At 38.6% G+C, this 26,339-nt stretch overlaps 1 protein-coding gene and 1 long non-coding RNA gene across 2 annotated transcripts in view; one reads left to right on the forward strand and one right to left on the reverse strand.

The window, feature by feature from the left end:
- The window catches only part of net1 (neuroepithelial cell transforming 1), a 117,505-nt gene that overhangs the window by 18,846 nt on the left and 72,320 nt on the right, over positions 1-26,339 (reverse strand). The gene's annotated exons all lie outside the window — the stretch shown is intronic.
- On the forward strand, positions 4,431-25,108 carry LOC140739016 (uncharacterized). The gene is made up of 4 exons (XR_012101537.1): positions 4,431-4,538; positions 8,298-8,360; positions 12,877-12,970; positions 24,033-25,108. It is a non-coding gene; the product is annotated as an uncharacterized lncRNA (long non-coding RNA).

A 26,339-nucleotide genomic window follows, 5' to 3' on the forward strand; every position in this document is an offset into this window, starting at 1 on the left:
TGCTGCCCGACTTGCTGAGTTTCTCCAACATTTAGAACCATAGAACATAACAGCACAGAAACAGGACTTTTGGCCCTTCTTGAATGTGGCGAACCATTTTTCTGCCAGGTCCCACTGACCTGCACCTGGACCATTTCGTGTAAACTAGGCTGTGCTAGATAACGTTGCAAAGCTTTCGCTAAAAGCACCTTTTTGTCCACAAAGAGCTGCTTTAGATGTAGTCTACTGTCCCTGCAGGCTAAACTCAGTAGTGCGTTCCTCTAACATTCTTCAAATGAAAGCTGAACAGGAGAATTTGCACCTGAACAGTCATAAAAATCACCTACTTGTGAAACAAAGTTACTTTTGACTACTGAATTCCTTATTTGTATCTTTAGTACTACCGTGATCAACAATGCTGCCACTTCAAACTTAAAATGATTGAAAAAAATTATGGCTCTCTCTCTCTCTGACATCCAAATCGTGGAAATCCAAGTTCTTCAAGTTTCATCAACCATATAGTTTAACCAGATTACTGTAAAGTGAACAATGCAAAGACTATCATGTGTAAATTTAAAAGGATGTAAACAGGAAAGAAAAAGAAAAATAACATCAAATAATATCTTTAATAAGATTGAGACAGGCAGGCTTAGAAAATCAAAAAGAGGGTTGCATTTGGATTGATTCTGTTTATTTTCTGTAACAATCAACACTCCTTAACAGCGTTCCACTTTCAATAATTCTTTGTAATACTGTCAGATTCTGGTACTCCATCAATTCTAACATCTTGAGCAAGCATGAGCAATGCTATTTTTTTCTGCTGTAACTGTACAGCAATTTCAGTCCCAAATTTTGATATTCCCATGTAAACATCCTCACTTGTATATCTTATTTAGCTCTTTGACCTGTCTGAATTGAAAATAATTTCATTCTATTACATTCATGAAGCATCTCTGGACTTTTGTTGTTAATGTGAAGGTATTTTTCAGTGCAATCTTTCAACACTTTCTGGACATCATAAATTTGAAGTTTTTGAAGATAAGAAACCTGAGACAAATTTAAGGTAATTTTAGTAGGAAACTCAAATTGCATCTTAAAATTTGTTTAGTTTATACCAACTTACCCCCATCTACCCCCAACATTCACTGGGCTGTCTCCATCAATTGCCCTGAAGCCCTATATTTAAACGTCCTTCTTTCATATGTGAACCTAGACAGCAAGTATTTATGTAAATTTATAGTTCAAAAAACTATAAATCTTTGAACGTTTGTGGGACTGATATCAACTTGTGCTGGTGTCTTCAGCACACTTTAGGAGAGTTGAGAAAAGTCTCTACTGTCAACAAAAGAAAATCATATTTTAGTACTTTGTAAGACTGACAGAACACTATATTGCAGTCACATAGTGAGTTCAACAACTATTCAATATGGTTCTTTTCCAGAATATTTTAAATCCAGAAAAAATTGCTGTGTTACTGTAAAATATCCTTCAAATTGGGTTATGTTAATGATGGAAAACGTCCAGTGGAAAAAAAGCTACCTAGAATCTGCATTTGTTACCAAAGAGGCATGTGTGCAAAATATAAACGAAAATATTTCATTGCAAGGATCTTTGACAATGTTTGAGGGGCACTTGTTTGCAACAAAAAATTGCAACTGCAGCAAGGAGAAAACTATACAGTAGTCAATGATCATACTTGACAATATTTGCAAACATGTTGCATTTGCAGCACTTTTGTATGGCTAATGGCAGATGGTCACAAATATATTTGCAAATAAGCAACTGAAAACAAACACTACTGAAATGGCATATGCCCAATAGTTAGATATTTTACATAGGATAATAGTGAGCACATGGTTACTACAGTAAATATCAGGAAGAATACAAGTTTGATGTCTGGTCATTGTCACCCTGGATCATCTCATAAATGCTACAAATGAACTCCACATTCCCATAGTAAAGATAAAATTACCCAAGACATCCACAACCAGTTATTATTAATTAGTCACATCCGAAGAGGTGTGTGGAGATTGGAGTAAGGCTGATTTGGCTTAGTTGTAATGTTGTTAATATTCACCTAATATAATGTACAATCAAAATGAGTTTTGGAGTAATCTTTCATTCTGACAAAGCTTTTGAAAATAAATGTTCTTTAAAATGTCACCTGGAGAAGTTATAGCCAGAATAAATGTAATTTAACTTAAACAAGTTTTTAAAAATGTGTCATGTAGGGAACATATTCCCTAGCTGTCATAAAAGAATAATAAATTGTTAGGGCTTTTAAGAAACACACCGTTCTTGTATTTGGCTACCAGAAACAGCAGCATCACAAATTGTTATATTTCTGTCCATCACAGGACAACTGCTAATTGATGATAATTTGCTTGTAGCCACAGCTTTAATATGGTGCTAAATTATATGCTTCACATTTTCTTTCTTTTAGGAGTAGAATGAACATCAGAATAAATCTAGTAAAATATTAATGCAAGAGGCAAGGCACTTCAGTAGAGGGTTGCCCCTTAACTCCAATGGTAAACAGAAGGTACCTGGAGTTAGGACCAGAATTTGGGATTTTACCTTAGGCTGTGAAGTTGCATATACACTAATTGGTTCAAAAATCCTTGCATTAATATAAGGGCCAACGCTGACAAGCTGAAAATTTACTTACATCTACTGCACTTGGCGAGATTTTTCGCTCCTTTGAGGCTTTACAATTTTATTTACAACCACACCACCCAGTGTTAAGTTTCCGTGTTCCATAAACTGTAGAATTTTGACAGCAAGGAATCAGGTTATAATATGGAATGGCAACTATTCTGAAATATGAGTTAACATTTTAATCTTGTTGAAATTACTGTACAGAATTTGCACATTTATAATAAAAATGAAAAAAGGGCATATTTTGCTCGACTTTAAAGGGAAAATTGTCACATTTTCCAGGATGCCAGTCAATGGCCTCTGTAACTGGTCATCTTCTTTTGAAAATTGCCAGGATATAAGCAACTACAAAACTTGCTAAAGAATGGCCAAACAAGTAGTTCTCTCCTTGTCAGCACATAGCCTCTCCCCTGACGAGCCCTCTGTTGTGTCTCAACAGGCTAGTACACAGGAACTGAGACCCTGACAACCAGTGGGATTAATTCAGATGGACATCTTAATCAACATGGATGTTGGGCTCAATAGCCTGTTTCCATGCTAGTTAACTTTATAATAGCCCATTATGTAAATATTATAATACATTGAATACATATCTTGAGGGATTTAATCAACTTTCTTTTGGAAGCACTAATGCTACTTCTAAAAATTTTAAATGTACATTTTAAAATCTTTTTGATATTGTTGTGACACTGATGTTGCTTGCTTGTACTCTGATTCAGTTACTAGTTGTCAAAAATGAAATTCAGTGGAAGCCTTAGATAACCTAAAGTCTGGTGTATAAACCACTCTTACCCTCTTTTGCGATCTCTAATTTTAGCAGGGGGAAAAAAACTTGAGTTTAAAGTACATTCTCTACCAGAGGCATTGGGAAAATAATGGAAAACAGTGCAAGAGTTATTATAATAATTGCATAGAAATAAATATGAAAACACAAACATGACAGGTAACAGCATTTTTCTATGTACTTCTCAATGAGAAGGCAAATTAATGCCATCTTTAGTCAATATTACTCCTGTGGCAGTAAACTGACAGCCACAGATACCAGCATTTTGTGTTTCTTTACCAGTGTCTGAATCTGCCCAAGGAATGGATTAAAAAAAAGACACCTTCCAGTTGATTGAAAATGTGCACCCTCTTAGGAGAATCTAATAAGTAAAGACAGGTCAAGATTTTCCCAAGAGACCTCTATCCCAGAGACAGAAGATGTTCTGTCAGCACGAAGGTATGCTCACCTTCGGGCAGCCAATCTATCTTCTTCATACAAGTTTGAAAAGGCTAGATCATCCACACTGTAAAAAAAAATCCTTTCAAATCCAAGAATAATGGTCATACCAGTGTGGCAACCCATCAGCTGTTTTTGCACAGAACCATTTAGTGCTGCCTAAATGAATTTAAGACCAATGATGCAGATAGATAATGGGTCTGCAGGTAAATTATGTGGTTAACGTAGCATACAAACACTGGCCTTCATTGTCCTGTAGTGAAAACAAGATCAGAGAGGTCCTGCTCCAACTTTATAAAACATTGGTCAGATCTCAGTTGGTGCACTACAGCAGTTCTGTTCACCACATTATAAGAATGATATGATGCACTGGAATGTTGCCTAGAATGCAGCATTTTAATTTTGAGTGGAGACTGGAAAGGTTAGTGCTGTTTTCTTTGGAGCAGAGGAGACTAACAGGAGACATAACAAAGGAACCTAAACCGAAGAGTATTGATATGGTAGACTACATGAAAGTTTTCCTCTTGGCAGAGGTAGATAAACACGAAGATATAATCATAAGTTAAGGGGGGGAGAGATAAAGAGGGAATTTGACAGGGACTTCTTTCGCCCAGGGAGTGAACGCAATAAAAGTGAACAATATTTAAAAGGTGCCCAGATGTACACTTGCGTTACAAAGGTAATGAAGCTATGGGCTAAGTGCTGGAAGATTGGATTAGTACAGATTGTCATGGATCAACTGGGCTGTATGTTTTTTTTGTGTGCTGTATGACTCTTAATGCCTGCTTCTTTTTTTCATCAAGGCTCTGGCCTTATGTCCCATTCAGTTTTTGTTCACAATTCTATTTGTTATTCCTCTATCCATTCTTTGTCGTGTACCTGTAGCACAAAGTTGGCATCTTCACTTCTGGGCAAGCCTTCATTTTGAAAGTCATTTATTTTATTTTATTTAGAAATACGAAACAAAATAGGCTCTTCGAGCCGTGCTGCCCAGCAAGGCCCGGTTTAATTAGAACCTAATCATGAGACAATTTAAAATGACCAATTAACCTACCAGGGAATGAGATGGGGCAGGTGACAAAAGCTTGTGTAAGGGAACACTTTGCATTCAGTAACCACAATGTCATTAGTTTCAAAGTAAATATGCAAATTGAGATTCTAAACTGGAGAAATGCAAATTTTGATTGTATCAGTAATGATTTGGCAAGTGTGGTTGGAACCAGCTGTTTTCTGGCAAATTTTAAAAGGTAAAGATAAGAAGTGTAGGGAACCTTGGTTTTCAAGAAATATTGAGGCTGTGGTTAAGAAAAAAACGGATGTACATGGTAGGTATAGGCGAGCAGGAGGAAATGAAACTCCTCTGGAGTACAAGAAATGCAAGAGAACACTTAAAGAAATGACAGACAGACATTACTTTATTGATCCCGAGGGAAATTGGGTTTTGTTACAGTCACACCAAGAATAGTGTAGAAATATAGCAACATAAAACCATAAATAATTAAATAACATTAAGTAAATTATTCCAAGTGGAAATAAGTCCAGGACCAGCCTATTGGCTCAGGGTGTCTGACACTCCGAGGGAGGAGTTGTAAAGTTTGATGGCCACAGGCAGGAATGACCTCCTATGACGCTCAGGATGGCATAATAGAAGACATGAAGTTGCTCTAGCAGACAAGGTGAAGGAGAATCCCAAGAGATTCTACAGGTATGTTAAGAACAAAAAGATTGCTCGGGATAAAATTGGTCTGCTGGAAGACCAAAATGGTAATCCAGGTGCGGAGCCAAAATAGATGGCAGAGGTCTTAAATGCATTCTGTATTGAGTACAGAAGATAAAACGTTACGTTGAAGTTGTATACGAAGTTGGTGAGGCCTAATTTAGAGTACTGTGTGCAGTTTCAGTCACCTACGTACAGGGAAAATGTAAACAAGGTTGAAAGAGTGCAGAGAAAATTTACAAGGATATTGCCAGGTCTGAAGGACCTGAATTATTAGTCAAGATTGAATAGGTTAGGACTTTATTCTTTAGAATGTAGATGATTGAGGGGTATAGACAGAGTAAATGCAAACAGGCGTTTTCTACTGAGCAAACATGAGGAAATCTGCAGATGCTGGAAATTCAAACAACACACACAAAATGCTGGTGGAACACAGCAGGCCAGGCAGCATCTATAGGGAGAAGCACTGTTGATGTTTCGGGCCGAGACTCTTCGTCAGCTTCTCGGCCCAAAATGTCGACAGCGCTTCTCCCTATAGATGCTGCCTGGCCTGCTGTGTTCCACCAGCATTTTGTGTGTGTTGTTGTTTTCTACTGAGGTTGGGAAGGACTACAACCAGAGGTCATAGCTTAAGGGTGAAAGGTGAAAAGTTTAAGAGGAACATGAGGTGAAACTTCTTCACTCAGAGGGTTGTGAGTGTGGAATGAGATGTCAGAACAAGTAGTCCATGTGAGCACGATCTCAATGTTTAAGAGAAGATTAGTAGATATGTGGATAGTATAAATATGGAGGGCTATGGTCCAGGTGCAGATGGTTGAAGGGCAGTTTATATCAATTTTGCGTGGACTAGATGGGTTGAGGGGCCTGTTTCTTTGCTGTACCATGGCGCCCAGGAGAAAGAAAGGAAATGGGCAGCCAGTACATAGTATTGCTGTGGCCATTCCCCTCAATTATGTATATCGTTTTGGATACTGTTGAGGTGATGACCTACTGGGCAGAGCCGTAGCGATTGGGTCTCTAGCACTGAGTCTGGTGCTCTGGCTCAGATGGAAAGGGGGGAAGAAAAGGAATGCATTAGTGTTAGGGGATTCCATAGTTAAATGGGTAGACACGAGATTCTGTGTACGTGACAGAGACACCCAAATGGGATGTTGCCTCCCAGGTGCCAGAATTAGGGACAACTCAGATCAGGTCCACATTATTCTAAAGACAAACGGTGGGCAGCCAGAAATCTTGGGTGCATATTGGCACCAAAGACACAGGTAGGAAAAGCAAGGAGGTCATGAAGAGAGAATTTAAGGAGTGAGGTAGAAAGCTGAAAAGCAGGACCTCCAGGGTAGAAATCTCTGGATTGCTACCTGTGCCATGCAGAGGTGCAGAGGGAACAGTTTCAGCTTTCTGAATAATTGGGATCTCTTATGGGGAAGGATTGACCTGTACAAAAGGGACAGTTTACACCTTAAGCCATTCAGCCAGAGACTCATTCCACCGAGATATAACTCTGAGCGTCACAGCAAGTCATTCCTACCTGTGGCCATCAAATTTTACAACTCCTCCCTCGGAGTGTCAGACACCCTGAGCCAATAGGCTGGTCCTGGACTTATTTCCACTTGGCATAATTAACTTATTATTATTTAATTATTTATGGTTTTATATTGCTATATTTCTTCACTATTCTTGGTTGGTGCGGCTGTAACAAAACCCAATTTCCCCTTGGGATCAATAAAGTATGTCTGTCTGTCTTAACCCTATGGGGACCAATATCCTTGCAGGCAGGTTTACTAGAGCTGTTGGGGAAGGTTTATACTAATTTGGCAGGGGTATGGAAACCAGAGTGATATGGCTGTTGGTTTACAAGCAAGGGCAGTGCGTAGTGAAATTGTCAGGATGGACAGGCATAGGATGGACAGGACAGGATAGGGCAAAAATTGCAGTCAGTGGGAAAAACTATAGTGTAAATTTTTGTAGTTCATCCATGCGATCTTTAAATGCTTGCTATTGCATATCTACCGTCAACCCTTTAAATATCATTTGCCAGTCTATCTTAGCTAATTCACGTCTCATACCTTCAAAGTTACCCTTCTTTAAGTTCAGAACCTTTGTTTCTGAATTAACTATGTCATTTTCCATCTTAATGAAGAATTCCATCATATTATGGTCACTCTTACCCAAGGGGCCTCGTACGACAAGATTGCTAACTAACCCTTCCTCATTGCTCAATACCCAGTCTAGAATGGCCTGTTGTCTAGTTGGTTCCTCGACATGTTGGTTCAGAAAACCATCCCGCATACATTCCAAGAAATCCTCTTCCTCAGCACCCTTACCAATTTGGTTCACCCAACCTATATGCAGATTGAAGTCACCCATTATAACTACTGTTCCTTTATTGCACGCATTTCTAATTTCCTGTTTAATGCCATCCCCAACCTCACTACTACTGTTAGGTGGCCTGTACACAACTCCCACCAGCGTTTTCTGCCCCTTAGTGTTATGCAGCTCTACCCATATCGATTCCACATCCTCCAGGCTAATGTCCTTCCTTTCTATTGCGTTAATCTCCTCTCTATCATTTTGATGATCAGAATTTCTAGTGCTATTCCTTCATTCAGGCATAAAAGTTTACAATTTCTGTTAATCAGGTAAAATATAAAATTTTAAAGATTGTCTATACTGTACTTTCATCAAACACCAGTTTATTATCGATTTCCTTTTCAATTACAGTACTGAATTCCTTTAAACAAAGAGGAAGGATGGAAGTCTGAGTCATAGAGCCCTTTGGATGTGGTAATTTACAGCGCTATGTTGTGGTGAATTATATATGGGCTTTAAGTAAATGGGAAGTTGATATGAGTTAGTCACTGAAGATATACAGTGCCTTGTAAAAGTACTCAACCCTCTAGCCCTTTGTTCACTTAAATGAGTATTACAACCAGGGATTTTGATCTATTTAACTCAATTGTTATTTGTGAATCATGTGCTCTTTTTTCCACAGTAAGAGCCCAACAAACAGGGAAAATTGCAAAGCATGAAAAAGTAAAATTGAAAAACTGAAATGAGAGCAGTTCAAAAGTATTCATCCCTTTTGCTCAGTACTTAGTTGAACCACCCCTCACAGCTATTACGCAATGTGATGGAGCAAAATTTTCCCATTCCCCCTTGCAAAATTGCTCAAGTTGGGCAAGGTTAAGGTCAGGACTCTGACTAGGCCACTCAAAGGCATCAATTTTCTTTTATTTTAAGCCACTCCATGGTTGCTCTGGCAATGTGGTTTGTGTCGTTGTTCTGGTGTAAGATGAACTTCCTCCCAAGTTTAAGCTTTCTGGCAGAAGATAGCAAGTTTTTATCTAGGATCCCTCTGTATTTAGCATCATTCTTCTTCTCATCAATCCTGACCAGATTTCCAGACCCTGTTGCTGAAAAGCATCCCCACAGCATGACGCTACCTCACAATACTCCAAGTGAGGCCTCAACATTATATCCTTGCTTTTATATTCTTGTCCTCTTGAAATTAATGCTAACATTTCATTTGCCTTCATCACCACAGACTCAACCTGTAAATTAACCTTTAGGGAATCCTGCATAAGGACTCCCAAGTTCTTTTGTGTCTCAGATTTTGTATTTTCTCTATAATTAGAAAACAGTCTACCCTTCCATTTCTTCCACCAAAGTGCATGACCATACACTTCCCATCACTGTATTCCACCTGCCACTTCTTTGCCGACTCTTCTAATCTGTCTAAATCCTTCTGTAGCCTGTCTACTTCCTCAAAACAATCTACCCTTTCACGTATCTTCACATAATCTAAAACCTTTACCACAAAGCCATCAATTTCATCATCCAAATCATTGATATATAAAGTAAAAAGAATCGGTCCACACACAGACCATTGTGGAACACCACTAGTCACAGGCATCCAACCAGGAAAGGCTACCTTTATTCCCACACTTTGCCACCTGCCAACCAGCTACTGCTTTATTCAAGCTAAAATATTTCCTATAATACCATAGGCTTGTAGCTGGTTAAAGTCTCATATGTGGCACCTTGTCAAAGGCCTTCTGAAAATCCAAGTACACAACATCAACCGATTCTCCTTTGTCTATCCTGCTTATTATTTCTTCAAAGAATTCCTAACGATTTGTCAGGCAAGATTTTCCCTTGAGGAAACCATGCTAACTGTGGCCTATTTTATCATGTGCCTGGAGACCTCATCCTTTTTTTGTGTGACTTTCTCTGGAATTCCAGCATCTGCAGAATCTCTTGCATCTACAATGTACACCAACCATTTCCAGCACGAATCACTGAGAATTTTTGATATGTTTTTTCTTCCTTCAACGCAGTTGCTGATGCCAAATGTATCACATAAATTGAGCTATGTTATCAGTTATTTAGCTATGCACAGATTAAGAATCAAACCTACATTTGCATTCTTGGTATGTAGGCAAAACATCTTTTGTTTCCATTTCCACTACTTGCCATATGGTGGTAGTCTATTTCCTCAAACTGCTGCTTTCAGTGTCACTATGGTATTCATTTGGCAATTCCAAGCTTCTCTCCAGGATAGTAAGCTAATTCAGGAAATTGTGTAACATGGTGGAGAAGTATGAGGCGGAGTTGCATAGTTACTCTTGATAATGAGTGTCACAGACAAGGAGGTACTTTCCAAAGTAACACATAAAATGCTGGAGGAACTCAGAAGGCCAAGCAGCATTTATGGAAAGGAAAAACTAGTTGGCATTTTTGAGCTGAAGTGCTTCATCAGGACTTTGGTACTTTCCAAGTAACCTTGCAGTTTATTGCAATAAATTGTGCAAGATTGGTGTAAAATATCTGCAGCATCCTATGCTGCATATGATGGATACATAGCACCATCCAGAGACAGAGAAGCAGTTTCAGTGACAGGTTACTATCGATGCAATGCTCCTCAGACAGGATGAAGAGGTCAATACTCCCCAATGCCATTAGGCTTTACAATTCAACCTCCAGGACTTAAGAACTTTTTAAAAGCTATTATTAATGCTTTTTGAGATAGTGATTTAGATGCATATCATATTTTTTACTGAGTTAAGTATTGTATGTAATTAGTTTTGCTACAACAAGTGTATGGGACATTGGAAAAAAAGTTGAATTTCCCCATGGGGATGAATAAAGTATCTATCTATCTATCATATACAGTGGCAAGTGTACAGTGGTAAGAACAGAGACCATGGCAACAAACAAGTGAAATATATCCTGGAATATAGTTAGAAGGTTTCTGACCTCTTCAACCATGATGATCAGATAGCATTATCTGCAGCTACAAATCAGGAAAATCAAAACTAGAAAGAGTTTGGTTATAAAATCAGAATTTGGTTATAAAATGTGTTGCACACAAAATATAAAGAATTCAGATCTTGTAGCACAATCTGTCACAATTATTTTAAAAAATACAACATTTAGAAATAAAATCATAAGTTTACAGAGTACAGATTAAATTCTCAAATATAAAAGGTTTTGGGATGAAAGTTTCACTCCAAAGCCTTGAACATGAAATAAAGCACTGGCATTCCTTTTCAGTATTAAAATTTGCGGGTATCAGTGGTGCTGTCTTTGGTTGATACTGAAACCCCACCTTCTCTCTCAAGTGGTTATTAAAGGAACTAAGCACAATTTTGAGGAAGATATGTTTGCAGGTGAGACTATGGGGATAGCGGAAGAGGAATGATATGTCCCAGTCAATATCAATGACTAAACCAAACAACGCTTAGACCATAAGGCATAGAAGCAGAATTAGACCATTCATCCCATCGAGTCTGCACTGCCATTCCATCATGGCTGATCCAGATTCCACTCAACCCCATACACCTGCCTTTTTGGCATATTCCTTGATGCCCTGACCGATCAGGAAACAAACAACTTCTGCCTTAAATATACCTACGGACTTGGTCTCAACTGCAATCTGTGTTAGAGCATTCCACAGATTCATTACTCTCTGGCTAAAATATTCCTCCTTAACGCTGTTCTAAAAGTTCGCCCCTCAATTTTGAGGCTGTGTCCTCTAGTTTTGGATGCCCCCACCACAGGAAACATCCTTTCCACATCCACCCTATCTAGTACTTTCAACATCCGGTAGGTTTCAATGAGATCCCCATGCATTCTTCTAAATTCCAGAGAGTACAGGCCCAAAACTGCCAAATGCTCCTCATATGTTAATCCCTTCATTCCCAGAATCATCCTTGTGAAGCTCCTGTGGTCTCTCTCCAATGACAACATATCCTTTCTGAGATATGGGGTTTAAAACAGATTATCTGGTTACTATCACCTTGCATAATGACAATTATTCTACAAAATGACTCCAAAGAGTGTTCCAGATATTCGAGTTTAAGGTCACAAAGGGAGTAAGTAAATCACATAGTTTTTACTAGCCAACTCCAGGAGACTTAGAGTTTAGTAATCCCAAAAAGAAATAATAAAAGGTAATAATAGTGATAAAAACTCACAAACCAAATTCTGAAAAATACTAATCTTGGTGTTTACATGTATGTTAAAATACATGTGTGAAATGAAACCAGGACATGATACGAGTAACTTCCTCTTAACGCTTTCCCATCCCCATCCAAATCCTTGGTGGACTGACCAAGTATGGATAATAGTTATTTGTGACACTTGTAATGCAATTCTCCTAGACAGTGCCAGACAAACTCCTTCAACGTATAATAATTGTCAAATGCATTACTAATCCAAACTCAAAAAAAACAGAGCCCTTTCAGAAAGTGAAAGACAATTTAATTGGTTATAATACTACTAAATTTTGAACTCTAAGATTATTTTAAAATATTTTTAAAGAAATAATAGTCTGAAAATGTGAATAAATCACATTTCTAAGCAAGAATAATGGATAAATGGAGGATTAAAGTAATCAACAGCAAGAGGAATTCTTAAAATAACACTCTAAGGCAGAAAGAGACGAGTAGAGATTTTTGTCCTGCTGAAGGGTTTCGGCTCGAAACGTTGACTGTACTTTTTTCCACAGATGCTGCCTGGCCTGCTGAGTTCCTCCAGCATTTTGTAAATGTTGCTCGGATTTCCACCATTTGCAGATTTTCTCATTTGTGATTTATTCTGTATATTAAGTTTCTGTAGTTGACTGATTCAAATTTTGTAAAAGAAAAATAATCAAAAATTGACCCTTATAAAAATGAATTAAATTGCACTTGATTAATCTTAAATAAACCAATGAGAATATGAATAATTCATTTGGTACAAATGCAAAGTGAAAAAGAAAACAGAGGCTAAATTTATAGTGCATTTCATGCCTTTTCAGGACCCTTCACAGATGTTGACAAAGTGTGATCATTTCAAGTTGGAAACATGGCAATTTACATAAACCAAAACTCCAACAACGTGACAATGATCAGGTAATTTGTTTTCAGGTAATATGTTAATTAAGTAATAAACATTGATCAAAACATCAGAGAGGATTCACATGTTCTTAACATAGAACAGTTCAGCACAGGAAGAGACTAACCCCAACCGCCCACACATGGTTAATATCCCTCCATTCCCTTTCTGATGTATCTATTTGAATGCCTTTTAATCACCTCTAAATGTCTTTTTTTTGCTTAAAATGGAGTCATGGAATATGTTACATCCATCTGAGAGCACATAGAGCTTCAATTTAACAGGCCACATGAAAGGAAGCTGCTTAGTTGCTCCAATGCTCATGCTAAACACTGTCAATGTCTGTAAGTTACACTTGTCACAGTGCAATAGCAGTGTTGGCTATCTGTGTTTATCATGAAGCAGCTCCTGCCCAATTTCAAGCATATCTTGGTAGTGAGGGCATCTGCATTTTCCTTTTTTTTCCTGTTTGCTATTTCCCTTATTTTGCAGCTGGCCATAGCTCTTTGAATGTCTGGTGGTAGTATGCAGAAGACAAAGGCCCCTTAAGAACTTCTCAACTTACCACAGCAAAATTTACAATCAATATTCCTGAGAAAAAAATGTTAGTCAACATACATCACTTCCAACATCCAGCAAGTTCCTTCTCAGAAAGCAAACATGGTTAATGAAAGTCATAACTGCCTCTCATGCATCAGAATAATATTTGATCTCTTGTGGAAAGAAGTGTTTATGATTACATTAGCATCTTTATGGACAAATACCACCAATTCTGTATCCATAAAATTCTCTAAACTGCACTGGCAAACCAATAACAACACCCCTGCCTAGGCCAATGTCTAAATCAAAGGAATACAAATCAAAGGATCTAAATCAAGGGAATACAAGTAATCAAAGCAGGATCAAGCAATTTGAGCAATTATACTTATTTTGTCATTGTGGGTGGCATGGTAGCATGTGGGCATCATGGTGGTATAGCAGTTAGCATAACACTTTACAGCACCAGCTGTAAGAATGGGACTTAATTCTTACCACTGTCTGTAAGGAGTTTGTAGATTAGATTAATTAGATTCAACTTTATTGTCATTGTGCTGAGTACAGATACAAAGCCAATGAAATGCAGTTAGCATCTAACCAGAAATGTAAAGAACAGTGTTATTTACAAAATAACTGTGAATAAAAGGTAAGTGCTACAGCACACAAAAATAAAAGTACTGAGACAGTACAATATGGGTGCAATACTGCTTAGCGCTGTGATGTGAGGTTCAGCAGGGTCACAACCTCAGGGAAGAAGCTCTTCCTGTGTCTGCTGGTGCGGGAGCAGAGGATGGGAGGAGAGTAAGAAGTCCATGGTTTGGGTGAGATGCATCCTTGATAATGCTTTTCGTCCTGCCCAGACAGTGTTTATGGTAGATGTTCTCAATGGTGGGCAATTGGGTGCTGATAATCTGCTGGGCAGTTTTCACTACATGCTGGAGTGCTTTGCGGTCTGATACGGGACAATTGCCATACCACACTGAGATGCAGTTGGTGAGTATGCTCTCAATGGTACAGCAGTAAAAGTCTGTATATTCTCTTCGTAACAGTGTGGGTTTCCTCTGGGTGTTCTGGCTTCTTCTCACGTTCCAAAGACATATGAGTTAAGGTTAGTAAATTGTGAGCACGTTTTGTTGGCGCTGGAAGCATGGCGACATTTGCGGGCTGCCGTAGCACATCATCAGACTGTGTTGGTTGTTGACACAAACAATGTGCATCAAAACATACATGTGACAAATAGAGCTAATCTCTTTGATCTCTTTAAAACTTAATAAGATCATGACTTATCTTTTACTCAGCTCAATCAGTTTTGACAGGCTGGTTTCAATGCTTTCATGCACAATACCAGACTCCAGAGGTCAGCACTCTATCCAGAGCTTTGCATGAGCAGACTTGCAAGATTACAAAGCCTTCATAAAAGAAAAAGTAACATACTCATTTAACTTGTGGCCATACCCAGCACCTAAGCAGTACCATCAGGTAAGGCACAAAGAATCATTACTACACAAAGCCATTCACCAAATGCAGAATTATGCAGCTTCGCTAACAATCATCTAGCTATCTTGGCAGAGTCTCAGGATCCTACATAATATTTTTCAGCTACATCAGAACTTGAGTGGAAACAAGACATTCTTTAATTCAATGAATTGTCATTGACAAGAGGATGAATGATCACGTAGTGGGTAACAGTGCCAAGACTACAATAGAGTCAGAATCTGGTTTATTACCACTGGCATGTGATGTGAAATTTGTTAACTTAGCAGCAGCAGTGCAATATGTAATCTAGCAGAGAGAGAGGGAAATAAATAAAACAATATTTTATAAATAAACAAGTAAATCAATTACATATATTGAATAGATTTAAAAGAATGTGCAAAAACAGAAATACTATATATTAAAAAAGTGAGGTAGTGCCCAAAGCTTCAATGTCCATTTAGGAATTGGATGGCAGAGGGGAAGAAGTTGTTCCTAAATCGCTGAGTGTGTGTCTTCAGGCTTATATATCTCCTACCTGATAGTAACAGTGAGAAAAGGGCATGCCCTGGGTGCTGGAGGTCTTTAATAATGGTCGCAGCCTTCCTCAGACACCGCTCCCTAAAGATGTCCTGGGTACTTTGTAGGCTAGTGCCCAAGATGGAGCTGACTAAATTTACAACCTTCTGCAGCTTCTTTCGGTCCTGTGCATTAGCACCCCACCCCCCCAATACCAGACAGAGATGCATCCTATCAGAATGTTCTCCACGGTACAACTATAGAAGTTTTTGATTGTATTTGTTGACATGCCAAATCTCTTCAAACTCCAAGAGTACAATAGTTTTCATGGGTAACAGTGCCAAGAGTACAATGGTTTTCAAACATGATTATCAAGATGTATCATCTTTACAAGCATATTTAACAAGATAATTGTTTTTTCAGATGAACATTTAAAATACTTGTTTTCAGTTTTATTGAGCTGCTAAATTGCAACATAAACTAAAAAAGCAAGCACAAAAAGACTGTGGATTAAACAAAAAAAAATCTGTGCAAAATGTTTCACACTCCTTTTGCTGTAACTGTGCCTTTCCTTTACTCTCCAGGACACAAGTATGGTTATCAATGGAGACAGGATGTTTGATCCTGCTGTGTGTTGTGCAGATATCAGCGGTTGAGATTAGTGACATAGCAACTGGCAGCTGCACTACAGTTTGATACCACTAAAATTCATCCTAAAAAAAAACCCAATCAAAATCAGTTGTCTACAACAGAACAGGGAATGGTCCTGACCTAAATATAATGTTGCTTTTCTTTCCCCTTTCAATTGAATGTCCTACAATTTCATTACTGATTTCAATAAAAAACAAACCTGGGCTTATAGTGATTATAGTTTGCTACCTTGGATTTGTTATTAAAAGAGATGCCTCATGGAGTCCTCACAAAGAGACAAGCATCTTCCTGATTGGGTTGGTATACTAATGAGTTTTAAAGCAGTGTGCACTCTAATTCATAGAGATAATCTCTGCCTTCACACTGAGAACAAGATGACAGAATGGACTAAAGCAACACTACGACTGACCAGCTGATATTCATGTAAAATACAAGATTCTATAAGGACATAAAAAAGATTTTCAGTTGGGAGATTTCCCCTCATGTAGAAATAGAGGGCATAGGTGCAGACTGAGCCTGCAAGTAGAGAGGAAATGCGAGTTCTCCTTCAGAGGGCTGTAAATCTTGCTAAATGGCAGAGCAGGCTCAAAGGGTCATATGGCTTGCTGCAGCTCCTATTTACCATTATCTTTTGCAACTCAAGAACAAATGAAACAGAAATAGGCCAACCAGACCCTTGAATCTGCTTTGACTTTCAGAAACATCATGGCAGATTCAGTCTTGGCCTCAATAACTTTCTTACTCTCTTACCATAGTTCTAAAGTCTGAATATATTTTAAAAGTTGGGTTTATTGTCATATGCACAAGTACATGAATGCACAGTTGCAATGACAAACGTACTTGCATCAGTATCACAGGCACAGTCATACAAGCAGTATTCATAAGAAAGACATAAGTTATACAGTTTTTACAAGAAAGAATACAATTAGAATTTTAAAAATAGTCCATTTTAGTACAAAGTGACCACAGAGTTGTTAAACTATAGTGAGTAGGGTTGTGGCAGTTGGTTTAAGAACCAAATAGTTGAAGGAAAGCAGCTGTTCTTGAACTTGGTGGTGTGGGACTTCAGACTTCCATATCTTCTGCTTGATGGTAACTGTGAGAAGATGGCATGGCCCAGACGGTGGGGATCTTTGATAAATGATATTATCTCCTTGAGGCCAGGCCTCCTCTAGATACTACTGATGGTAGAGATGGATGTGCTCGTGATGTATTGGGCAGAGTCCAATACTCTGCCTCCTCAGCTCTTTGGCATAGACAATTCTAAAGAGTCACAAGGCTCAAGGAAGTAATTCCTACTCATCCTATTCTGAAGTGAGTAACCTCACACTAAACTATGCCTTCCATGTCAAATAACCTAATCAGTATTTGCATCTGGTTGATTCAATAGGATCACGTGCCATTTTTCTAAACTTTAATGACTTTAAGCTGAACTACTCAAACTCTCCTCCATGACCTGGATCAACATGTTGATGTCAAGTGGAGACTTGTATGCTCTAATGATCTATTTTTATATTTTTTACAGAACCTAATGAAGAATTCTACCCACAGGATTGTGGAGGCTTGGCAATTGGGGGGGGGGGGGGGGGGGAGGGTGCGGTTAACAGAGAAAACAGATACGTTTTTGAAAATTCACAGTATTAATGGCCATGGGAAATGAGGTCTGAATCACATTGCTCCCGTTTTGGAATTATAGAATCAGACTCATTCAGCACAGAAAAAGACCCTTTGGCCCATCAATTACATGCTAACTATAAGGTACTAGTTTATATTATTTATAAGTACTAGGTTTGTGACCTTCTATGTCTTGGCAATTCAAATGCAATTCTCCTTCAAAACTTAAATGTTCCATTCAAAGACAAGCATGGGTAAACCTTTTCAGCACTCTTTTTATGTCATTCCAGTTCAAATATTAAGAAAAAGGAGCTGGCCATTTAGCCCTTTCAGTCTCCTTTGCCATTCATCAAGATAATGGCTGATCTTCCCAAACACGATATTCCTTTACTATCCCCATATCCATTGATTCCCTAAATATACAGAAATCTGTTGATTTTTATTTTGGATGAAACTAATGACTGAGTCCTCTGTGATATAGAGTTCTAAAGAGTCATCATTCTGTGTGAAGAAATTTCTCCTTGTTGCAGTTTTAAATGGCCTACTCCTTATTCTAAGACTGACTTTGTTCCAAACATCATGATATTTAGCCCTGTAAGGATTTTGTAGTTTCATTTAGATCTCATGTACTGACTTTGAGAGAATGAAGACCTGGTCTGGATGAAGAATCTGAACCCAAAACATTAACTGTTAAAGACCTTTAAAGAATAACTTTTTTTGTCACATATACATACAGTGAAACATGTGATTTGTGTCAATGACCAACACTGTTTGAGGAACTGCTGGGGGCAGTCAGCAAGTGTTGTTATGCTTTTGGCACCAACATAGCATGTGGAATGTGGAATGTGGAAAGAAACTAGAGCACCCGGAGGAAATCCACGCTTCATGGGGAGAATGCACAAATTTCTTACGGATAGCAGTGAGAATTGAAACATGATCGCTGGCACTGTAAAATGTTAAGCTAACCGCTATGCTACCGTGCGGCCAGCATAGATCCCTCCACAGATGATGCTTGCCCCACTGAGCTCCTCCAACGGTTTGAGGAAACTAGAAGCAAAAAAAAAAATCACTTTTTATACCTTTACCATGTTCCCTTTTTACAAGTATATCCCTTTCCAAGAACAGTATCACAGGATTCCAGGTACGGTCTACCAAAGTCTATAGAAGTGCATTAAATCAATGCCATATATATTTTTACATACATGATATATGCTGTTTCTTTTTGCTTATCCAGTTTTCTATCAATGCTGCTGCAGTCCTTTTTAATTCCACGGTATTCTATCCATTATAGCTCATAACAACCCCTTTAGAGAAACCTCTTTCACAAAACACAAATAAAATGAGACTGGGTCGTATTCAGATCAGAACATAAAGAATATACATGATTCCCATTTTAGAATCCTTGCCAGCTTCATTCTTTCTAAAGCTAAATATTTGAAACAGAATACTTTCATGTAATAAGAATAAAAAATTCAGACTACTGTTGAGAGTTTGCTGTGTTAATGGTCCAGACAAACTTTCTTAGGGAGCCACAGAGCTTTTCTTACTTTTGGTTTTGGGAGGTTATTAAAGGATTATTGGTTTTGTGTAGTATATTTTTTGTTAGCCACTCTGTATTCAAAGTCACAAGCAACCTTCAAAGAATTACAGGTTTCTTAACACTATGCAAGAAAATATATATAGAACAAAACACTGATGGTAGCAGTGCTGTTGACGTGGAACATTAGTAAGCCTTTAACAAGGTCTCACATGAAAGGCATAATGGCAAATTGAATCCAAACTTGGCTCATAATGGTGGATAAAACATGTAGGTGGGGTATTTCTTCTGTGATTGAAAGCTTGAGATCAGTGATGAGATACTTGATGTTTGTCATATACACTAATCATTTCAATATGAATGTTGGAGGAATGTTTGGAAAATTTTCCAAGAACATGAACATTCTTGGTGCTGATTACAAGTCATACAGCAGGCAGTTTGACTCCCACTTACCCACTGACAATCTAGTACTTAGCTACACTAATAGGTAGCTGAGGTGCATGTGTATAGCTCATTGAAATGGCAAGCAGGTTGAGAAAGGGGACCTCAGGTTTTAAAAACAGTGGCAGAGAGCATATGAGCAAGGAAATCACTTCTTAAAAGCAGAGGAAGTCATGAATGAGGGGGCATAGAATGAACATATTGAAACATAAAAGAGTACCAGTTGAGACTTGATTCAGGCATAATTTTTTCTTCTGGCACCAAACACACTATACAGCTTCATTTGAGTATGACAACAAGCAACATTGTGTCTTCAGAATAATATGTGGTGAATTTTAGCATAATTGTTAATGTAAATACTTCACAGAATGCACTCCTATAAGTTTTTGTGTAAGTAATATTTAATAATGTATTAAGCTTGGAAACTGACCAAATGACAAAGCCTGGGATATACATTATATAGAATTACATGAAGAGTGGTGGATGAAAATCTTCAGAATTAAAATAGTTTATTATTTTGTTATATGGGAAGCAATAACATCAATTAAAGTTCAGATGTTGGTTATGAAGTATATTACTTATCCAACTTTTTCCAAAGTATTGAACACAATCTCTTGGAATTGCATAAACTCTTAATAAAGCATCTCAACCCCAAACATCAACTGTTTCAGAGACACTGCAACCTTGAAACAAATGTTGAAACTAGTTCATTAAAGCATTCCTGGTGTGATTACAAAGAACATATTTAGTGCTGCCTAGTGTTATGTGATGAAGGAGAAAAGAATTGTGATGCAAATCACAATAATAACATTGTAATAGCAGAAGAGGTGATCAATACCACTATCTGGTGGGCAATCTAATCAATCCCATCCTTGTTAGACTCAGTTACAAACGTTCAATTTCAAAAGCAGAAACTGTGTTTGAAAAAGATATTTATTATGCAAACTAAGTTTTGTATTCTTGAATAGTTGGAATTATAACACAATCTTCCATCCATTAATTGATCAGTGAGATTAAAATCTATTATTTTAACAATGGTCAAACGAGGCTCAGGCTTCATTTAACCAGAGACAAATCAGCAATTAAATCTTGTTTTGAATGTTAGAAATTCAGATTCCAGAAGTGTTTTTCAGGTCTATTATTTGTGTGTGTGGGGGAGGGGGGGGGCGGTTGAAATCAGTTGAATTAATTAAAACAAACAAGATAAACCAGTACAGACAATGAAGGGCAGAACATTGTTGGGTAAGTACTATGATAAGGCACTCAATAATTAGGTACATAGACTGTAAGAAATGCTGAAGTGGGGTGAAAAATGTTAAGACTTGTTTTGCTTTTCTAAATATAATTAAATAGGAATGGCAAGTTTAAGTACCGGTAGTGGTGATAAAAAAAATTGATGGTAGTAGGGGGATGTGGGCTACTAGGGTGGTTATATGCTTGCAGTATTCAGGGATATAAGAACCTCAATTCTCCATTGCAATGACTGATGTATTGCTCTGGAGTTTAATTCTGCTTCCTTGCCTGATCATCCATCTATACAATAGTCACAGTTACCAGTGAAGCAAATTTGAAAAACACACGCCCTCCAAGAAAAATTATCTGCTGAGCCAAGGTAGAGCTGTGCCTCTTCTCTCCTGGATGGACACACTTGTGCATGGAGTTGAGGCAAATCTGAAACTCACATCCAAAGAATTATGTTTCAGGTCCAGGCAATGACCTTCATTTGTTCTTCTGGAAGTAATCTGTGGACCAGCCATTCCCTCCTACATGAATAAAATCTTAAAAAACTTAAAAAAGTACCCAGCAAGGCCAAGTAAAGACAAACACAAAGTGCACTTCTTTAGTCCTGATGAAGCGTTTCGACCCAAAACGTTGACTGCTTCTTTCAACGGATGCTGCCCAACCTGCTGAGTTCATCCAGCTTTTTTGTAAGGCCAATTAAAGGCCCTCTTCCTCTCTTCTGGGCAGATATTGCAACCAGTTCATGGCATTGAGACAAACTTTTAATGTCAGTGCTTTTGCTTTATTCATGAAAACATTTTCTTCATTACATATCAGATAGTTATTACAACACAGAATGGGCTCATTCAAACTATTAAGCCTACCCAGATCCAAGTAGAGTATTAACCTAGATAGTTACAATTCAGCTTTAGAATCATCCAGGACAACAGCACAGAAACAGACCCCTCTGCCCATCAAGTCTGTAGTAAACTGTTATTCCGCCTAGTCCCATCGACCCACACCTGGAGCATAACCCTCCATACCCCTCTCGTCCATGTACTTATCAAAACTCTTGTATGTTGCAATCAAACCCAAATCCACCTGTTCCACACTCCTTAGCGAAGTTGCCCCTCAGACTCCCAGATAACCTGACTTCAGCGGTTGGAAAGATGATGGAGACTATTATTAAGGATGAGGCTTCAGGGTATTTGGAGGCACATAATAAAATGGGTCAAAGTCAGCATGGTTTTCTAAAGGGAAAATCTTGCCTGACAAATCTGTTCTAATTCTTTGAGGAAATAACAGGCAAGATGGACAAAGGAGAGTCAGTAGATGTTATTTATTTGGATTTTTAGAAGGCTTTTGCCACACATGAGGCTGCTTAACAAGATAAGAGCCCTTGGTATTACAGTAAAGGTACTAGCATGGATAGAAAATTGGCTGATTGGCAAGAGGTAAAAGGTGGGAATAATGGGAGCCTTTTTTAGTTGGCTGCCAGTGACTGGTGGTGTGCCGCAGGAGTCAGTGTTGGGATCGCTTCTTTTCACGTTGACTTGGATTAAGGAAATGATAGCTTTGTGGCCAGGATTGCAGACAATATGAATATAGGTGGAGGGGCAGATAGTATTGAGGAAGGAGGGTGTCCGCAGAAGGACTTAGATAGATTGGGGTAATGGGCAAAGAAGTGGCAGATGGAATATACTGAAAGGAAGTGCATGGTCATGCACATTGGCAAAATGAATAAAGGTGTATACTATTTTCCAAATGGGGAGAAAATTCAAAAATCAGAGGTGCAAAGGGACTTGGGAGTCCTTGTGAAGGATTCCCTAAAGGTTAACTTACAGGTTGAGTGGGTGGTAAGGAAGGCATATGCAATGTTAGTATAAAGTTTGCAGACAATATGAAGATGGGTGGAGGGACAAATGGAATACAGGGTTGGGAAGTGTATGGTCATGCACTGTGGTAGAAGAAATAAAAGGGTAGACTATTTTCTAAATGGAGAGAAAATTCAAAAATCTGAGACGCAAAGGGACTTGGGAGTCTTTGTGCAAGACTCCCTAAAGGTTAACTTGCAGGTTGAGTTGGTGGTGAGGGAGGCAAATGTGATGTTAGCATATGGGTCTGTAGTCACTAGAATTCAGAAGAATGAGGGGTGACCTAATTGAAACCTATCGAATTTTGAAAGGCCTTGATATAGTGGATGTGGAGAGGATGTTTCCTATGGTGGGAGAGTCTAGGACCAGAAGACACAGCTTCAGAATAGAAGAGAAATGAGGAGTAATTTCCTTAGCCAGAGAGTTGTGAGTCTGTGGAATTTGATGTCACAGGCAGCTGTGGCGGCCAAGTCTTTACGTATATTTAAGGCTGAGATTGATGGATTTTTGATTAGTTAGGTCAAGGAGGGATACAGAGAGAAGGCAGGAGACTGGGGCTGAGAGGAAAAATGGATCAGACACGATGAAATGGCAGAGCAGACTCGATGGGCCAAATGGCCGAATTCTATGCCTATAACCTTATGGTCTTATGGCCTGTCCATGCAGTCCAGCAAGCACATTTATAACTAGCAATCAAGGGATTTAGGGATGGTGCTGGAAAAAAGGTGCTGAGTTAGATCATACTCTACTATAATAAATGGAAGAACAGACATGAAGGGCTGTACATGATTGCTCCTATTTCTTAAGTTACATGGAATGTGATGATAATATGTGCAAAACATGAGAACTTGAGATGATTTGTCACAAACGTGTGTAATTCATGTTCCAGGACAGTGTAGTCATTTGTCTGAAGTGTTAATGCTGCTGAATGTGTAGCAATTCTCTTCCTGCAAATGATCAATTACTTTAATGAGCAGAAATGAGTAGTTAATCAGCAGAAAATTGGAACTTAGTTTGAATTTCTTCAGTGTTTGGGTTAGTGAGTTTCTTTGGAATTCTGAAAATCAAGGGTAGTTTGAATAAAGGACACAGTAGCTGATTCTTTATATAAACTTGATAAACTTTTTTGCTTTTCATTAAATACAAATCACTTATGGCAACCAAAAGGATCAAAGGACACCTAACTCACAACTAATTTTCCTTTATTTGCAGTGGCTCAACAAGTACTCAAGAAGGACTGACAGGTACAGCAGCATTTGCAAGCAATGCCCATAGATGGAGATAAGCTTCACCCATGTGAACATTTTTCATTATGCAATTGTAAAAATATCTGTTCTTCACAATGCAGCAAATCAAACATTTACATTATTTGCACCTTTACCGACATGCTCCTTTCCTCCTACTTAAAAATTCTTATCCTCGTCTTTAACTGTTTTCAGAGCCTTGTTGCCCTCCCCCAGCCTCTACTGCTGTAACTTTAGATAACCATGCATCCTACTGCACCAGACATTACTTCCAGCTCAGCCCTATTTCCTCTCTGCGATCCACCCAGCCTTTAGTAGCTGATAGCTCAATTGCTGACCCATCACATACTGGAACCCTCAACGTTCTGTATTTTCATCTCTTTTAACAGCATCGCCAATTGTTTTTTGTGCATCATTAAAGATTAATGTCAATTTATCTCTATATAAAACACCAGAATGTTTAAATTTGCTCTGTTTAAAACATCAGTGTCTCCTCAGGGAGACATTGTTGACAGGTTTATTCATGAGGGAACAATCCTGTCACAATCTAAAATATAATAAAAGTACTTCCATTCTATAATTCAGAGTGGAAAAATGTTCGGTTGGCATTTTGTAACACAGTGAGTTTAAAGCTGAGCTCAATATGGAGGATAAGCTCAGAAAGCTCAACACAAAGAGCTGCTCAACCCAATATGTTGACTGTCCATTTCCCTCCCTAGATGCTGTCAGACTGCTGAGTTCCTCCAGCACTTCATGTATTGCTCTAGATTCCAGCATCTCCTGTCTTTTACGGCCCCAAACTCTGAAAGGAGTTAAGTTTTAAAATAGTTTTGAATATCGGGGAATCATTTAAATATTGAAAATTCCAAGTTGTCTTTGTTCTGTTGCCCGAGGGAATACAAAACTGGCCTCAATGCTGTGCTGTTAGCAAGTGCTTAAAAGTCGTTTGTAACAATAACTACATTAGATCAATGGTAAGTTTCTGCATTGTATTGTCCAATTAAAAGCTGTGTGATATTGGGAACTATTTTGCTCTGCATTACTATTTAGAGGTTCTTACTGTCAAGTAACAGTGTTGGTGAATTGTCGAATGCTCTTCAGGTTAGCAATTAACAAATGGTTTCTTAGAATAGATACATGTCCCTACCTTAGAAATTACTAGGATTACCCATAGCCCTCTATTTTTCTAAGCTCCATGTACCTATCCAAAAGTCTCTTAAAAGACCCTAGCGTATCTGCCTCCACCACTGTTGCTGGCAGCCCAATCCACGCACTCACCACTCTCTGAGTAAAAAACTTACCCCTGACATCTCCTCTGTACCTACTCCCGAGCACGTTAAACCTGTGTCCTCTTGTAACAGCCATCTCAGCCTTGGGAAAAAGCCTCTGACTATCCACATGATCAATGCCTCTCATCATCTTATACACCTCTATCAGGACACCTGTCATCCTCCATCGCTCTAAGGAGAAAAAACTGAGTTTACTCAACCTGTTTTCATAAGGCATGCTCTCCAATCCAGGCACCATCCTTGTAAATCTCCTCTGCACCTTTTCTATGGTTTCCACATCCTTCTTGTAGTGAGGCAACCAGAACTGAGCACAGTACTCCAAGTGGGATCTGACCAGGGTTCTATATAGCTGCAACATTACCTCTCGGCTCCTAAATTCAATCCCACAATTGATGAAGGCCAATGCACCGTATGCCTTCTTAAGCACAGAGTCAACTTGCGCAGCTGCTTTGAGTGTCCTATGGACTCGGACCCCAAGATCCATCTGTTCCTCCACACTGCCAAGAGTCTTACCATTAATACTATATTCTGTCATCATATTTGACCTACCAAAATGAACCAACTCACACTTAGCTATATTGAACTCCATCTGCCATTTCTCAGCCCAGTTTTCCATCCTATCAACGTCCCACTGTAACCTCTGACAGCCCTCCACACTATCCACAACACCCCCAACCTTTGTGACATCAGCAAACTTACTAACCCATCACTCCACTTCCTCCAGTTTAGGAATAGTTATTACCCCTCAATCATCAACCGGGGGGGATAACTTCATTTGCCCCATCACTGAAGTGTTCCCACAACCTCTGGACTCACTTTCAAGGATTCTTCAATTCATGTGATCAATATATATTGCTTATTTATTATTATTATTTTCTTTCTTTTTGTATTTGCGGTTTGTTGTCTTTTGCATACTGGTTGTCCGCCTTGTTGGTGCGGTCCTTATGGTACTTTGATGATAAATTTACTTTGAACTTTGACCGCTG

This window comes from Hemitrygon akajei, chromosome 14 (assembly GCF_048418815.1).
Source record: "Hemitrygon akajei chromosome 14, sHemAka1.3, whole genome shotgun sequence".
Taxonomy (NCBI): domain Eukaryota; kingdom Metazoa; phylum Chordata; class Chondrichthyes; order Myliobatiformes; family Dasyatidae; genus Hemitrygon; species Hemitrygon akajei.